Genomic DNA, 12998 nt, shown 5'->3' with positions numbered 1-12998 from the left:
GGGAGCTTTTATTAAGGTCTTTACTATATGCTGAGAGAGAATTTTCCTACAGTGAAACAATAAATCTTACAAACTTCAAGAAAATAAGGCACCGTAGCAATATATCATTTACTAAGCTAACCTTGAAGCATGAAAGCATTTGTATCAGAATTATATAAATGACATTACCAGTAAAATCGGTGTTACCAGCTTTTCAGCACTGTTAAGGAGCATTGTTCTCCCCACACACAGGTAAAAAAAACCATGACAATTAAATAACATAACTTGGCTCAAGATTATAGGTCAAGTCACAAATGACAGCAGAACCTAGACCTCCTGACCTGTGCTCTAAGTACTGCTGATACGGCAAGACACAAGTTATTATTTCACAGTAGTGATGAGAGATGGAAAGATGCTGGGTAAGACGTAGAGAATTCATCTCTCACTTGCAGTCCAGTTGAATATTCTTGTCTTTCTATTCCACATTCCTGTTTGCTATAAGTACTTCCACAGTTATGAAACAGTTTAAAACATGACAATGCGGAGACACCTGTGGATTAATAGGATTATTTTTACGTGATACATTTGTCACTAGGCATCTCGCAGAATTAACACAGATCATGGAAATGAAAAAATACTCAGGACAGATTTGTTGAACAGAGTTCTTGTGCAGTGTCTGAATAGGAGATGCTCCTTAGGTTTCTTTTCCGTTTCTGAGTACTATAACATTAAAGACACCCTCCTGTGAACAGTGGTATATTGTGAAGAAACAGACCATCTTCTGGTCTAAAATGGTAACTGCTGGTTTTGCAAAGCAGTACCCTATGAAAGCAGGGTGAACTCATTTATTCAAAAATTCTTCTCTACTAAAAAAAATAAGTAAAAAATCTGTACATTAGGGCTAGTAAGTCATTCTATGAATGCTTCCCTATGTTATATTATTTGTAGGAAAGCCCAAGTTTAAATATTTTTATAATTAAATTATCAGTTTCATTAAGAAAGATTAAAAACTTCTTAGGATTGCTTATGTTAATCTGTTTAAAGCTATCTAATAAACACTTAATAAAGCTGTCCACAAATACAAGCTCTTTTCTTGCTTTTCACTCTGATTAGCATATATACTACTGGGTTGTCTGTGAATTGTTTTTACATACTTATGATACCTCTGTCCACAAAAACAAGTCCTTTAGTAATAAGAAATCTAGACAATAGGATCTGCCTTCACTGCAGATGGTTCAGGTCAGGATTGTTTCACTCCATTTCATTTAGCCTACTCCGGTGAAGGTGGATCTACAGAAAGTAGAAGACTTAGCACTTTCATGTCCTATCTTTATCCCCTCCCCACCTGGTCTACTCTGTGTCTGCTCTGATGCTCCTTGAACCACGTGTGCTGATATAACTTACTACCCTAGCAGAAAACCAATGCAGCAGAAAGAAGAGAGAGGCCTGGATTAGTATGTTAACCGGCACAGTAGAAGGTCTGGGAGCGTGAAAGGTCGGGGAGCATCAAAGGTCTGCACTCCCATGCTCCTTCAACAAACTAACCAGTGACCACCTTGGGTTACCATTTTGCTCAAGTTCAGGATCTGCAGATGCGGGAGGAGCCATGTGTAATGCAAATCTTGAAGCCTAGCCTGAAATCTGCAGGGAAGACAAGGAACAAGAAACATAAAGCATAGATAATTTTAAACATTTGGGCTTGCCAGAGTCAAGAGATTGAAAGTCTACACTACAGATCAAGAAAATGGGTACAAGTTAGACCTAACTTGCTGTAAACTGGAAAAAGTCCCAGTCCTTGTGTGTCTACACAGCCAAAAAAAGGTATGATGGTAGAAAGAGCTAACATGATCTAAGTGGTAGTCGTAAGAGAGTAGCCAGGGTGGCCGTAACACATGCTAGCAGAGTAAAAGCACACCAAAGACAACACACAACCACTCTGGTTGCCAGCACAAGGTAAAACTCCTGTTTCCATGCCCTTCTCACTGCTGTTACCTATGCTAGCCAGACTAAGCTAGCAGAAGCATGTCAGCACATGCTTTGGTCTCTCTTTCTCCTTGTAAATCTACCAAAAAAGGGTTAGTGCTGTAGCAGCAAAAAGCAACCTAGTAGGAAAATGAAAAACATACACTAATGAAGGACCCTTGGCATGTGCTACAACAAAAGATCATGCTTCAAATCACTGCGTCTGTTTAGAAAGATAGCAACAGAAAACATTGACTTTAATATTACTAATCTTAATAATGGATAGTATATAGCCTCCAACCCTGCATAGGATGGTGGGGGATGGGACAGGTGTCCACCCTGCAAAAGATTAGATCTCATGCAAAAAGGGATTAAAAATTTAGGTGACAGCTACTTAAGTACACAAAAACATTTTCTTCAAAATTATGTGATGGATGTAATTGACCTGCACTTTAAGAATATATGTAGGAACAATGCTGTTCTAAATAAGTTTAAAATAAAAATCATAAAGACTGTGGGCAGACCACCAATGCCCACAGAGAAGGAACAGATGTCATTCATACAAGGCAGTGTAAAAAGTTCAGACACTGGAATAATACAATTTGGAGACACATTAAACTTGCAGTGAAGTAAAAAAGGTCGCTGAGTTTGCCAGTCTCGGGACTCTGAGTCATAGATCTGTTAAGAATGGTGCCTGTCTAAGAGAACCAGTGAATTTCTGTATAAAAGCCCCACCTCTTACATTAAAGAGATGCTACTCATGACTTATCAGCCCCTATTAGTAAATACTGAAAAGGGAACTAAGTCCCATAAAGCAAAAACATAAGTCAATAAAATGCCTATGTACTTCGAAGGGATCCTCTTATAAAACAAAATGTCCAACTAGAAAGTAAAAATGGTGACTGTGCACAAAAATGGTTTCATCAATATATCATCCAACAGCCATGCAGTCATCATCATAAACTGTATTTTTTTAAAAAATTTTATTTTTTTATTTAAACAGTGAGACTGTAAAACTGCAAGAAATAGGTACAATACTCTCAATTTAAGTTGCTGCAACAGTATTTTACCTAGCTGTCACCTTAATTTTCAGATACAATTTTAGAGGGTTGCTGCTGTTTGCATAATTCATTCAAGTACTCAATAACAAAAGCACTGTAATAAAACTATTTAAGATTTAATTATTATTTTGACTACAATGCTTTGTCAAGGGTGTAACTCCATTACCTTCAGTGATATAATTCTCCATATACATTAAGTGTGCCCAAGATTTAAGTTCTCATTATCCATATATCCATAACAGAATTATGTAGAGCAAAAATAAAGGACATTTGGGTTAAATCAAATTAAAATAAATCCATCTGAACCCTGAGATAAGTAGAAAGTTTGCAAAGGGACTGGAAAGTAAATGCACAAATCCTCTACAGCAAAGATAAAAATGTTTGCTGTGTTACAGTCAAATAACGAAGGCAAACTTCAACAACTACCTAACACTTAATTGCCTATATATAAGCAGCTGAATTTATTGTTCCCACACCTGTTGCTATTCAATAAGTACCAACAGAGGGGACACCACCTGCAAAATAGGACAAAACTGTGAATCAACAGCACCTTAAATTTTAAGGTGGAAAGGTAAGCAGCAAAATTGCCCAATCTGATCTTGAAACAACTCTCTTCCTCAAACAACTCCATCAACAGAGGATTTGGGAAACAACATTAATTTTACAAACATATAAGTTACTGTAATAATCCATAATGAAATGTCACTTTGAGGTCATGTTCACACTGGAGGATGAGCAGTACTGGAAAGGATAAAAGACAACATCATAACACAGTCAAACAGTTAACATCTATCATGGAAAATATACAGTAAGGAAGGAAATAATACATATTTTTGGTGTTTCAAACAACAGATCAGTTAGGTATTTAATAGAACCTTGTACCTGCACACCCTGAGGCTGGTAATAGTCCACACTAGTAAATTAAAACAGTAGTAAAGAACGGACTATGCTCTCTGGCACATTCATATTATTAAACCCTTTCAGTTTCCAAACTAGGGCAGCTGTATCTAAACTGCCCATGGAGAACGGCAGCTAAATCCTCTCTTGTGCTGCTGGATTGTCTGGGTGAGCATCAGCTGTCCTGGGCAAAACCGCTCCATGCTGTGCTCCAGCAAGTAAACAATACAGGGGACAGCGTTCCCATGACCAGGAACATTTTTTGGGACTATTTAGCTCCCCAGCACTGACACAGAGGTTTGATTATCCATGTGTTTCACACTGCGGCTCTTCCTATGTACCAAGGCATTTTTTCAGAATCATAACTACGATCGTGTCTTCATAAAGTTTTTCATAAACATATGACTGTCAAGCTACAGAAATGGCCATGGCTTGCCATGCACTTGGCACCAAAAGTTGAGCTGAGAATGTGGTTCTGTAGACTGGAGGCAATTAGATGTGGTGATACGGATGGCAGACCACAGAGAGGACACTGCTGTGTGAACTGCGCTTCCCAAGTGCTTTAAAGCAAATTTCACTGCCAGCCTCTCCTCTACCACTCTCTTTCCAAATATCCCTGCTGCTGCCTCCTCATTTTTCTCCCCAATGCTCTCCCAGCTCTAGCAATCAGAAAATAAAAACAAACTAAAAAGCACAGTAGGACTCGCTGATGGCTAAAACTAAGGTCTTTGTTTATCTGAAGAGAAACTCTCAACTCTGTATTTTTAATAACCTCCTACAAAAATCTTTATTTTAAATCAGTAATTCTTTGACTATCTTTTTCATCTTGTACTTTCAATCAGAAAGTGACACTGAACTGAGCTGGAAGCCCTAGTACCGAGCACACCCAAACTTCTTGCCCTCTCTGGTCAGATGGAATCATCTGCCAGTTCATGGTCTAAAGTTTAATACTAACATTAATTAAAGGGAAAAAGAGGGCTTAAGAATAAGTGAGAATGGCCTCTCTTAAAAAATAATTACACAAAACCTAGCACAAAGTCTGATCAACAGTTTTAGTACAAAGGCTACATTTAGATTTGCCACAGAACTAGCAGTAGTAGAAGACTTTAAACCTTGTTTAAAGGTTAACAACAGCAGTTGCAGCAATTCTACAAAATGCACATTCAGGAGTTGTCAGGAGTTCAACTCTCCGCTGTTCCTTTCCAAAGTTCACGTTTTAAACATCACATTGAAGGTCGCATAACCACTTTTCAAAGCAAAGCAATAGCCAAAAGAGTAGCAATGACTATTTAATTTATTTCAGACAGTAACATAACACTCAATTTTGAACAACACAGACATTTGATCCTTTATTTTAAACTCTGCTGCATGACTGAATAATCCAGATGGGCACATAATCTGGGGAATTCTGGGCAATTTAAACTCATGCAGCAGTGCACCAATGATGAAAAGCAGCTTTGCTACCTTCCTTGGAAACATTTGTATCTTCGTATGTGACTGACACCTTGTATTTTAATCCATGTCTTGAAAAAATCCACTTCACAGTTAAGAAACTTTGTTAGGTATATCATTAATTTTTCCAGTATCTAAGCTAAAATTGGGAATAGAACAACAGAAAAAGAAATGTCTTGATGGTATAACTGTGAACCTAATTCTCCATGTCTGATCTAAATACACATTTTTAAAGCAACAGTCACTGTTCTGAGTCAAGAAGCATCTCTAATGGCAAGATGTCCATTCCTTGAGAGATGCATACAGCTTAGGTTGCTAGAAGTGTGGTATTGTCGGAGACACTATTTGTGAGAGAAACTTGCCTCAGAATTACCCCAGAAGCAGGCTTTCCTCAACAGATACAAATGCCTGAATTCTCGTGAGTGAGGATCCTTCAGCAAATGTCCTTAGACTGGGTACCAGATAGGGTACTGCTTCACTCACTATACAGAACTTTCTGTTGCTGTTTGCTTTTATGGGGGCTGGAGTCCAGATCATAGCCTCCTGCACCTTCCCCTGTGGAAATGGACTCTATTAATGAGAGCAGCCTTTAACCTCTCTTGCATGCAATTTCAGCAAGTCAGCAAAAACTGAGCTGGGGGAGGGAGAAGTCTAAAGAGAAGTCTATGTCCAAAAGCAGTACAGACATAATTGTGATAATGATCATTGCGAGATCTCACTTCTTAGTGCCCAACTCCCAAACTGCAACCTGCAACCCTCTGTTAAAAAGCATGGGACACGCTGGGTTCTCTAGCTCAAAAGAGAATTCAAACCAGCCTGCATACAGGAAGGCAAGTGAGGAACCTAGCCAACGCAAATGCTAAAAGAAAGGTCTAACTTGTATGGTGTCTTTTACCAGGACTTAGACTCCTAACTTCAGGTGATGTAAAGGCACTCAGGTCAGATCATGATTCACAAAATCTCCTAGAGGCAACTAAGAGTTCCTTTTTTTGAAAAATGAGAGTGAGGCTTTTCCCTGAAAACCCAGTAACAATAGAAGGTAACAGCAGTACCTCTTTCTTACCAGAATCCTAAAGAATAGGAATAGTTCAAAAGTTAGAGCCAGGTGCTGCTGAAAATGTTTCATGTGCAGATTCACTGGGAGAGAAAAAAAAAGATATGACACACTTAGGCCCCTAGATCTCCATTCTTCAAAGCAGTCCCCTAACAGCCTGCTGTCCAGCTGTCAATGTCCTGTTCTGGGAAATGAGAGATGTAGGCTGGAAAATCTTGAGGTTGAGAAAAATACCCGCTGCTATAAAATGGGGAGAAGAACAGCTTCTCTTCCTCCTCTGACATGTTTATAAACCAAAGTGCCCATGGACGCATGTCTGTTTTTGCAGAGCTGAGTTCTTTTGAAGCATTTCCCATGCTGCTTTGATAGAGAAACACATAGGGATCCCGTTAGGCCTCTTTATTCCTCAAATAACACACCAGCCCTTTTTGGGGCTCCTTTGCCTGAACAAACTCAGATTTTTCTTTTCCACAAGCAGTGTCCCCCACAACAGCTGCTATGTTGGCTTAGAAGAAAAGACAGGAAATTAATACCCTCTGATTAGTAAAAGGTGACCTATTCTACTTTAAAACTACAACACATTGGCAAAGCAACAGCGGAAAGGTGAACCCAGCTACTACCCATATTTTAATTGCTCTGGCAAAGAAAAGAATACAATGCGTTCTCCAGGGACATCACCATCAATCATGGCAGTATAATTAGTTCAAATAAGAAGCACTAATAGATTTTTAGGGGAAGAAAGCATTTTTGTGTGATGATAAAAGAGCACACATCAGACTTACTGGGGTCATTAAGCAACGGTATTCCTCTATTTGCACTATGTTTGCTACCACAGTTTGAAAGAAGCAGCACAGCTGATGACTGGGAGAAGTATGATGCAATGTACTTACACCAAATGTTAACAAAGCCACTTGCCAAGTTTTCTTTCCCCAAAGCAGCTTCTGTCAGTAAATATCTATCTAAATCACAAGGAAAACCAGCTTTGTCTGCACTATGATTTTTCCTACTGAAATCATAAAAACAAATTGAACACTGGAGAAGGCAAATCATGGCAACACTACAAGATACTTTTTTTTTTTTTTTTTGCTTATAAATGTACGTCCTGCTTGTAGCCTAGCAACAAAAGCAGCAGTCTGTGTTAAATGGATAGAGCCTGCTGCTGGGGCTCTCTCCTCAAAACAGCAGCCATCTTTGGCATGTAACTTGACGAGAGATTTCATCATTCTGCATTAAAGCTACCTCCAGATGTTAGAGGTTGCCACAGCCAGCTCAGTGGTGTTGGCTTTCGATTTGCCACCTCTTCTCCCATCGCATGAGGTATATCACAGAGACACGTCACATGTTCACTTCATCTCTTCATCAAGAAAAATAAAGCTTCTTTGCTAAAAAGGGTTAGTGCAAGCTCTTATTTTTTTTTCAGTCCTGATTGCTGCAAGCTTGTCTCTGCTTCTTATTTTTTAACCCCTCCCCTGGTAAACTGAAGTAGGATTATCTGACTCTACCGAGGCATGTTCATGGTCCTTTTCTATAGTTTTTCACTATTTCATGTATCTTTTTCTGATAGGATCCATACAGGTGATTTTTTAATTGGACATTAGTACAAAGCCAGTCTTCATCCCCTCCTTCCTGCTCTCCCAATACCCATTATAATCAGAATAAATTCAATAATTTAAAACAAATAAACCAATACTCATAATTAAACCTCCTGCTTCTGGCTACCAGGTGCCTGACCTCCAAGTTATTCGGCGTGCTCCTCCCCTGGAAAGCACGATCCCCCAGCAGGGAGGCTTGTTTGCTGCAGGCCCGGGGATCTGTGCCGCTGCCACGCACCACCCTGCGACAGAGAGCCCACGCGCAGGGGACAGAGATTTTGGGAGCGGGTGGGGAAATGGGGAGCTGTTATGTGTGCAGGGAGGAGGCAGGAGGGGAGGGCTGTGGCAGCCCCGGGCCAGCTGTCTGCCACTGCGAGTGTCCAGCCAGCACCTCCCCAGGAGAGGGGTGACCCGCTGGGACACCGGCTCTGCTCCCACAGAGGGACGGGGCGACACGCGGGGCTGGGACACTGTGGAGGGGATGGGGTGACACACGGGGCTGGGCCCCTGTGGAGGGCTTGGGGTGAGGCGCGGGGCTGGGGTGACACATGGAGCCGGGACCCTGTGGAGGCGACAGGGGTGACACTCGGGGCTGGGCCCCTGTGGAGGCGACAGGGGTGACACTCGGGGCTGGGCCCCTGTGGAGGGCTTGGGGTGAGGCACGGGGCTGGGGTGACACATGGAGCCGGGACCCTGTGGAGGCGACAGGGGTGACACTCGGGGCTGGGCCCCTGTGGAGGGCTTGGGGTGAGGCACGGGGCTGGGGTGACACATGGAGCCGGGACCCTGTGGAGGGGACAGGGGTGACAAGCGGATCGGGGCCTCTGCAGGCGTGACAGAGGTGACAGATGGGTCTGGGCCCCTGTGGAGGGGACGGGGGTGACGCGCGGGGCCGGGCCTGTGGGGGAAGGACAGGGGTGACCCGCGGGGCCGGGCCCCTGTGGAGGGGACGGGGGTGACGCGCGGGGCCGGGCCCCTGCGGAGGGCACCGCTATGGCGCTGGGGGGGGACACCGGCGCGGGCTCCCCAGCCCCACGGGGACCCCGAGCCGCAGGGACGCCCCTGCCCGGCGCCGGTACTCACCGCGGCCGCCGCACGCTGCCGGCTCGGCTCCGCGCCGCCCCTCGCCCCGCTGCCCGGAAGAGGCTCGCTCGGCGCGGCGGGCGAAGGGGGCCGAGGGAGGCGGTCGGGCCGCCCCGCTCCGCTTCGCTCCGCCCCGGCGGGGCCGGGCCGGCCGGGGCCGGGCCGGGCGGCCAGCCGCGGTGGTGGTGGTGGTCGAGCTGGAGCCGGCCCGGGTCCGCCCGCTCGACCTCCCCTCTCCCTCCGCCCGCTCCCCTGAAGTCCCGAAGGCTCCCGGAGGGATCGGGCGGCCCCCAGGAGCCCGGGCTGCCGGGCCTGGGCGGCTCCTCCCGCGCCCCCGGGAGCGGCGGTGCCCCCCGCTCGGCGCCCTTCACGTTGTGGAGGCAGCTCAGGCCCCGACATTACTTCTGTCGTGAACGAAAGAAAAGCGGTCGGGAGAACTAGCAGGAGCGTTACCGGCCGCCTCCGTGGCAGGACGGGGGTGCTGGGGCCGGGGACAGAGGGCCGGCTCGTCAGTCCGCAGCGGGAGCAGCTTCGGGAGCAGGGCAGCCGGTGGGCCAGGGGCGGCGGGGACAGCAGAGATGGGTTTCTGCTGGCTTTCTCGTTTCCATCGCTCCCGCTTTATCGTGTATTGCAGACGGCAGCCAGCGGCGGCGAAATGTTCGTAGGAAACCACAGTGACGGAACCCTTAGAAAAATAATTTACTCCTGGGTCCTAATCCCAAAAAGGAATAAAAAATAATAAAGCAGTGCATTCCTATGAAATCCGTTCCAGCTGATGAGAGCTTTCTTGTGTGCGGTGCCTTAAAAATGTCAAACAAACGTGGGTCCTTGATTTCGTTGGAAGGCCGAGGATGGATTTCAGAGCATTTATTTCCTTTTTGTAATTATGGTCAAGCCACATTTTATATTTATAGCATCCCGTAGCTTCCCTGAGATTAGATGTGCAGTCATTTGAGATTTAATAAAAACAGTAGGGATACACAATCACATTGCTTCTATTCTTTCTCCAGCCCAGCTTCCTGATGAACATGGTGATAGACGCACAAACTGGATTCCTAACACACATTTCAAGAATTAGCACGTTAATGCTTAAGTCTGATAGTGTTGTAAGTCAGCAGCACATGAGCTGGTCTTAACCCATAACTGACGTTGGGGATCTGGGAATGGGGGAAAATGTGTTCAGTTAGAGCAGTGCTGCATCCCATTCACAGCCTGCAAACAGTGCTAGTTCACCTCTTTTGTGGACCAGAAAAACATACCAACACACAAAGGCCGATTGCAACTACAGTCTATAACGCAGCCCAGCTCCTCTAAAGTCTTCTGTTAAAATTCCCTTTGTAACAACGCTGCTCTGTCCACAGGTCTCACCCCTGAAGGGGTTGCAGCTGTGCATCTGCAGCAATCCTACTCTTAACATTTTGAATACAGGGCTGGCAAGCTCTGACCTCCCTGTCACTGTTGCAGCATGCTAAATGGGAATTTTATATTAAAAAGCCAGAACTCTCGCCAAGTATTAAATGTTTGTGGAGATATACTTACTGGTGAAACTTCTGCTGTTAAAACTCAACTTCTGTGAAAAATTGGATTTAATTTTTTTTTTTTTCCATAAAAATACAACTGTGTAGGCTGGAGTTTGTTTTCAGCTTTTAACTAGCCTACTCAGTTTATGATTTTCAATAAAAAGCTAAGATTCAACTTTCATTCTGACACAGAAACATCAAATCTTAGATGTCCACCTATCTGTTTACCCCGTGGCTCCACAACTTGGGTCTTACAGATGTATATATGACAGTTGCAGGTGCAAATATACCAGGTGAGATTCCATCATGAAAAAGTAAAAACTTGTACTGTATTTTTCTTGCACAACAAAATTTGTTCACAATTTATGTGCTTTACTGCTAGTGTCTTCAGTTCTTTTTAATCTTGTCAGGCAGATCCCAGTCTCCATGACCACTGACAGATCCAACACTGAATATATCTTTGACGTATCTGGCCCTAACACTTGTTGCTAAAAACATTGCAATGACAGAGCAGGAAAGACATCTCATTCAGAAACTGGAGACAGCTGGATGTCATGCATTGAAGTAAATTAGTTGGTGGTGGGTATAACTGGTACTGTGGTATATGGTTTTACATTCTGAGGACTGATGTCTTCTGTCTCTAATAATTTTCCTATATGCCAAAGATACTAACGTGTTTTTTCTGCTTTAAAACCACACATGGTCTTTTCTGCACATCACAATAGAAACTCTGCTTGCAGATTCTTTAATGTAAATATATTAATACCTAAATTCTTTCTCTGAGTCGCTACATGGAAACCTACATTCATTCCTTGAGTTAATAATTTCCTCTATACTCTGCAGGTGGTTTTGAACAGCTACGTAACTTTTTCATTAGACTAGTCATTTCTCCCATTGCTGAGAAACAAATCTGGGTTTTTTTGCCATGAATCCTGAAAAGTCTTGAAATGGCTCTGACCAACCAACAACAATTGCTCATGAGTCACAAAACTGGAAGGCAAATGGGCAAATATGGGTAGTCACAAAGAATATCTTACCTCTGGCTATATGCATTTCTTAGTCTGTGCTAATTTTCATGCTAAAATGTTTTTGGCTGTATTAAAAAATGAAGAGTCCAGGAGGATGTGCCAGCTCCCAGATCCAGATGTGTATTTTGGCCTGATCCTGCTTCTGTTCTGAGGTGTGACCTGGTGTATGTTTCCACCTGGAAGAATTCCCGGACTATTACAGGGCAAATTCTTCCTTATGCTGACCAGAAAAGGAGGATTTCTGTTCCTCTACAATTACTGCCTCATCTAAGAAAGGAGCTTTACTGTATTTGCTTTCCTCAAGCTTTCCTGTATTCATAATATTTACATTGGACATTAATGCTCTTTATGGTTTTTTTTTACCATTTCAAATTGGCACTGGGAATCAACGGAGAAAAACGAAGACCTGCTTGCACGTTGCTTTTATTAACATAAATGTCCAGTAAGTGGCACTGCAGGACCGGCTTTTCTGCAACCCTGGCTCACAAACAGTGCCGTCGATGAGAGCAAAAGCAAGCGTGGGATGTGTCAAGACTTTTCTGCACCATGAAAAAAGTAGTTGTAGAGCAAGTGGGAAATGATGTATGGTGACGGCCCTGAAGGTGCAGTGCAAGGAACTGGGTGTATTCAGCTGCTGGCTCGGGAAGATGGTGTTTGAACTGGCCTTGGCACCAAGCTGGCTGTTATCGGGGCTTTGCTAGAAGAAACCAGCAACGTTTCTGGGAACTATTCGTTAGCACTCGACGGGAGGTGCCTGTGAAGGCTTTGGTGCTGGGTTTTGCTATCAGGAGCAGAATACTGGGCAAGGTGAACCATGTATATACAACATTTCCTACGGTCTACTGACTTACTGTGCATTAATTTTATGTAGAAAATCCAAACCCGGACTGGAAGGGACATCAGTACATTCTGAGGAGTACCCAAAAGTTCAAGTTTCTGTAAATGAGCTAGGGATTTCTGGGAGTCTGTGTCAGTATATAAAACCCCATCACCCTGTTTTCCCAGTCTAAGCTAATAATGAATAAATTATTATCTAGGGAAATTTGGTCAATCAGACAAGTAACACTACACTGTTTGGCAATATAAATTGTAATGAAACCCTTATATAAGCTGATAGAGGATTACTTACAAAATCAGTTAAAGGTTTTGGCTCCATCTGCAATATTTGAACCCAATTTTATGTTACTCATGCTATACTGTGCCAAGCTAAACTGATGCATATCCAATTTACCTATTTATCTAGATGCATAGTTATTTCAGATAAGACTGGAAGGGAATGAACATGAAAAGCCAATCTGCATTTAGAAGGGACATAAAACTACATTTAAAGGGATAAGCCAGCCTTTCAAGGGAATTAGGAAGCCATTTCC

General features: G+C 43.4%; 1 protein-coding gene across 3 annotated transcripts in view; it reads right to left on the bottom strand.

The window, feature by feature from the left end:
* Nucleotides 1–12998, bottom strand: part of SFXN1 (sideroflexin 1) — a 41091-nt gene that overhangs the window by 19751 nt on the left and 8342 nt on the right. The window contains exon 1 of one of the 3 annotated variants that reach the window (XM_049829228.1): nt 9081–9171. The exons of 1 other annotated variant lie outside the window; for it this stretch is intronic. The gene's annotated coding sequence lies outside the window, so the exon portion shown is untranslated. Of the gene's footprint in view, nt 1–8136; nt 8440–9080; nt 9172–12998 lie in introns of those variants that run through there. One more of the 3 variants, XM_049829226.1, reaches the window with a different exon arrangement.

Source organism: Accipiter gentilis, chromosome 26 (assembly GCF_929443795.1).
Source record: "Accipiter gentilis chromosome 26, bAccGen1.1, whole genome shotgun sequence".
NCBI classification, from domain to species: Eukaryota; Metazoa; Chordata; class Aves; order Accipitriformes; family Accipitridae; genus Astur; species Astur gentilis.
This window is presented reverse-complemented; position numbering and strand designations above follow the sequence as displayed.